Source organism: Microcebus murinus, chromosome 3 (assembly GCF_040939455.1).
Source record: "Microcebus murinus isolate Inina chromosome 3, M.murinus_Inina_mat1.0, whole genome shotgun sequence".
Taxonomy (NCBI): Eukaryota; Metazoa; Chordata; class Mammalia; order Primates; family Cheirogaleidae; genus Microcebus; species Microcebus murinus.
Genome location: NC_134106.1, coordinates 8,172,220 through 8,177,475, shown reverse-complemented (window position 1 = coordinate 8,177,475; position 5,256 = coordinate 8,172,220). Strand labels below are relative to the sequence as shown.

Genomic DNA, 5,256 nt, shown 5'->3' with positions numbered 1-5,256 from the left:
CCAACACACAGCACCCAAGCCCCGCCCGGCAGGAGCGTGTCCCGGGCCCAGGTGGACAGCAGTGATGAGAACACCTGGATCACCTTTGGCACAGGTGACATGTGGGGCCTGTGACATGCGAAATGAGGGAGGGCGGCGCTGAGAAGGGAAATCTGGAGATCTGCGGCCGGGCAGAGCAAGATGCATCCTGGTTTTCTACTTGGGGTTTTCTTTCTGGCAGAGATAGGGAGTCTCTCCATCGCTCAGTTGTAAAGGGGGCCCATTAATAATAATAACAACACACGCAGAGGTAAACAATCCCAGAATGCGGCGTGACTAACATACCTTAATAAATCCAGAGACTAAAGTTGTAGACTTTAGAAGTGCAGCATATGACGACGAAAACCACGGTGCATTGGTATCTACCGGACACTGCAGAGCACCTGAAGCTATTTTAGCCTCACGGTGGTCCCCACCATGTGCCGTCTGCAGTGTAGGGTGCGTTCTTACTGCATGCTGTCCTGGGTTTACAGTATTTCCTACACCGGATAGTAAGGAGCACTCGGCGATGAAGGAAAAGATTCTCGGACCTCCACCAAAACACGTGATACGGAAAACCACAAAACAAATATTTCCACTGTGATCGATTAGCCGGGGATGAGCACAGTTCTGCCGGCGGATATTGTATGTTTCAAGGCGCCGTGAGCCTCTGGAGGAATGTACGCTTTCTCAGGATGCTGAACATGAACTTCTCTTTGATCCCATCCAGAAGGTGTGGGAGTAGGATCCGGCCAAAAGAATTCCTCCCAAAGAAGCCTTAAATCATCCTTTCTTAGACCCACTGAAAAAAAATGCTATTTATAATCTACAGTTGTGCACAGCTCTCGAAGAGATCTTACAGACTGTATCAGTCTCGTCTTTAAATATGAAGTTATTTTGTGCAGCTTTGTAAATTCCAAATATTTTCACATTATTACCATGTTTATTTTGTTGGGATCATTTGATTTAAGCACATAGCTGAGTAAAGTAGTGAAGCTCTTTTTCAGTAATTATAAAATGATTTATTCAGAGTAAACTTTGTGCTAATGAAATTAAAAAATAATAACAGTGACAACAACAACAACAAGCGTGTCCTAGAATGGCTGCAAGGTCTCAGCGAGAAGAACAGGTGACACACGGAGCACGCCCAGCTGGGCAGGGAGCGCCGGGCAGAGGCGGCGACTCTGCTTCTCATCACCCTGCCCGCCCTGAGCTTTCCCATTCCCACAAGTCGCCATAAAAGCCTCCTAGGGCTTCCTAGTTCCTGGCTTTTCTTCTGTGCAAAGCCACTTCCGTTATTTTTGCCTCCAATTCAATTTCATTTTTAAGAAACCCTTTATTCCCTACGCTTGCTACTCTACCTCTTCCTTTGAAAAATTTCAAGCAAGTCAATGTGGTCTTGCAGCCATATTACATTTCAAGAAAATCAAAAATATGAATATTATTTAAAATTATGAAAAATTGGCAGGTAGTGAGACTCAGCTCTGATTCACGTTCAAAATAGATCTCCTATCTGGCAGGAACAGGCTTGGGGCGGGGGAAGGCAGGGGGAAGGATTTGAAAAGTCAGGGCTCTTGGAAACATTGCTTTCTCTTTCTCATCTGCCTGTTGAGACAACTGATAATTCATTTCTTTTCAGAGAAAAAAAAATTTTTTTTAAGTGATGTGCCTCCTTTTATAACAGTTCAGGGTGGTGACGATATTGTAATGTTATAGCAGATCCTGTTTCAAAATGACCTGCATTGTCATGCCATGAAAAGAACAAAAATTAAAATCCCCAGTTCTCAAAAGATAAATGTTAATAGTTCATTACAGAAACATTGACTGTTTCCCTCAAACAAGCGATCTGCTTGGGAATAGCTGCCATTCGTGAGCGCAAGCACAAAACTACTTAGACCAGGTTTGCCAGTGAGTCACAGGGAAGGAACACTTTGGCTCATGTCTAATATTTTAACGCATTTCCCTCAACCTTGAATTAGGAGCAGGTCTGCCTCAATGGGTAAATCAGGTGCAGAAAAGATCAGTCGCCAGGGAGCAGGGCAGTTTCTGTGGGTCCCTGTCCCATCCCACACCACCGTGGGGATATCGAGTGGCAGGCGGGCCGAGGGGACGGCTGCGTTCCGGTTCCCCTCCCGGGCTGGGCACTGTGGTGTCGTCAGTTCAGGTTTTGAGGCCAACCCTTCAAAGCTTGGCTATTTTCTCCTACGCGTCACGTCAGCAACGCTGAAGGTTTCGCTGGGAATGCTGCGGGAGACCCGGGAATGCCGCGGGAGACCCGGGAATGCCGCGGGAGACCCGGGAATGCCGCGGGAGACCCGGGAATGCCGCGGGAGACCCGCTTCCCAGCAGCTGTTTAGCACAGAGCTGCTGCTCTCACTGTTAATCATTTTCTGTCCAGATAAACTGCGTGACAAAATGACAAGTCACGATAGGAGCAACTTTTTAGAGTTTCTGATATGTCTCTAAATAACTTTCTGTTGTTCCTTCCCTTCTTTTTGTTTGTACTATAAAAGTAATAAAAAAAAATCACACATTATGTAGAAAATGCAGATTGAAGAAGGAAGAAAATTGAAACCACTCTAAATCTCTTCACCTAGTGGTAAGCGGTGTTAATATTTCAGCGGATGTGTCTGTGTGTATACATATAGCCAATTAGTCATCTATCCATTCTATAAATATTTATTAGCACTCACTTATCATGTGCTTAATACATGGACAAAGCTGGCATCACATTGAAATATTGTAGCACAATATTTTCACTAATATCATTCCGTGACACTAAGACAACATCTTTCAAAAAGATTTTTAATGGCTTCATAGCTTCCCATTGTGTGGGCATACCAATATACTGAAGCAGTGTATTTCCTGAATGAATTAATAGATACATACAAATGTATTATTTCAATGTGGCTTAACCTCTAAAGGCACTTCCCCACTTCAATCAATGTGTTGTTATTATTTACATTAATAGTATTATGATTTTAACAATAGTAGATCAACCATGATTTGGCACTGACTATGCGGCAGACATTGTGCTTAATGCTTTACGTGCAGTAATGTATTTAACCCCCGTGACAGTCCTACAAAGTGTCTACCCCACCACGCCACCTGTTAGTCATGACGTTCACCCTGACCCCTGTGCGAAGAAACCGGACTTTCTCTCTGTGCCTTTTGACTGCACCCCGGATTCTGCAAGTTTTTGGTTTGACTAAAGCCAGAGAGAGATTATAAAATTACCTCTTATTTTTAAAAGCATAAATGTACACGGAAATAAAATTTCAAGCAGTACATACGAGTATACATTTCAGGAGTAAAAATTACTTGACTTTCATTTTGTCTTAATAACATGCTTAACCATCTCCTTTTGCTTTATGAATTTGAAACGGTGCTCGTTGGCCCCCACCCATGCAGCTGAAGCCTTTGGATCCTGCTCACTCTCTGCACCTCTCTCCCCAACTTCTTGCAAGTTTTAAAGTATGTTTATAGTTCTTCTATGGCTACCTAATGGCCACCTGCATAAGTTTAATACTCTATACGAGCCTTTATCCTTTGACCCGTCAATTGTAAGAAGTGTCTCTCCTTCCCCCAGTGTGTGAGAATTCATGTCCCTAGACTTCTTTCCCCCTCTGCTCACTCCACCCAGAGCCCAGATGGTGGCCATACCCTTGCGTTCATATCGTCATAGAGAAATGTCCCCACCCTGCCTGCAGCCAGTCTCTCCATCAGACTCATCTCTTCTCTCCCTCCCGAAACCCGTTGCCCTTTCTCCCACCGTTCATTCAAACTCTCCTCTCAACTGTGTCTTCTCCATTTGTACCAGTCGGGGTCCGACCAGAGGAACAGAACCAGCAGGAGAAAATAACGAAGGCATCGGCTTTTGTGGCCATGGGGGTGGCATTGTGACTGTGGGCTGGCGGGGCAGGCTGGCCCCACTGGGCAGGCCGTGAGGAGGGAGCCAGGACCCCTGGGCACAAGCTGCTCCCCGGAAGCAAGGCTCCTTCTTCCTTCCTCAGTTCTGCCCTTAAACCCTTCCAAACTGTTGAATTAGGCCCACCTAGGATTATCCAGCATAATCTCCTTTACTGACAGCCAACTGATTGTGGACTCTACCCACAGCTACAAAATGCCTTCAGAGCAATCAGTGTTGGATTGAACAACTGGGGCCTGGGGCCTGGCCAAGTTGGCACACGAAACTGATCATGATCTTTGAAACATATTCCATTTTCTCTCCATTAACCACATGCTATCCCTGGACCACCACTGTCCTTCTCCCTGACATGCCATTAACCCTACAGTGACACGTGCCGTCACCCCATCCTGGAGCTGGAGCTGGAGCTCAAGCACGGAATGATCAATCACACTCCTGCCGGACTTCAGGGTGGCTTTGGGCCGTCACTCCACCCTGGGAGCACAGAGACAAGCCCAGTGCCCAGCACTTGTTCAGACCTGCTCTGCAGGGGCCGCTAGACACGTGGGGCCAGGACGCCAGAGCCCGGACCCAGTTAGGGGCCAGCGCACAAACACGCTATGGTCTGCGGCCTCAGAGCACAGACGTGACTTCACGCAGGGATGAAGGGGAACAAGGAAGAGTACTGATTACATGCCATCCCCTCTCCCCTGCAAGCCCCAAAGGGTGATGTGGCCCCTCGACCCCATTATCTGGCATGGTCCTTGTCTCCTGGCCTATTGGACTCCTTGGTGGCCTCATTTCTCCTCACTGGGGACGACCGGTATCCCCTACCCTGCGCCCTCCCCTCTGCCAGGTACACTGGGCAGTCAGAAGAGTCCTGTGACACGGGTAGGAATGTGTGGCCCTGCGCCAAGATGTGAGGCAGCCAAAGACTTCTCCGTCTGCCTCCAGGAGAAGGTGCTAATTAGATACGTGGGGACGCAGGGAAAGAATGTCTGGCCCTGGAGGAATCAGGTTTACATCACCCGAGTGTTATTAAGGAACAACTGGACACCTACCGGTAATTGTCTGGCAGTAGCAGTTGCATCAAATTATATGCTAATTTGAAGGGACTGATAGTGGCTCATCACTGAGGTCCCCTTGCAGAGGAGAGGGGCTCTTGCTGTGCCTTTCAAATGCCTTTTGGAATCTCTAGGCACATGGTTCTGCTTGGTCCCCAAAGGTTGTCCCCGAATCCCCCAGCGCCCAACCCCACGCTGTGTCCCAGAAATCCCACTCCAGAGTCTGAAGAGGAGAGGGGACCAGGGAGGCCTCTGCCTCCTTCCTGC

General features: G+C 47.5%; 1 pseudogene; it reads left to right on the top strand.

Annotated features, from left to right (window-relative positions):
- The first annotated feature begins 319 nt into the window (after positions 1 to 319).
- On the top strand, positions 320 to 4,485 carry LOC142869923 (dual specificity protein kinase CLK1 pseudogene; annotated as a pseudogene).
- The last annotated feature ends 771 nt before the right edge of the window (positions 4,486 to 5,256 follow it).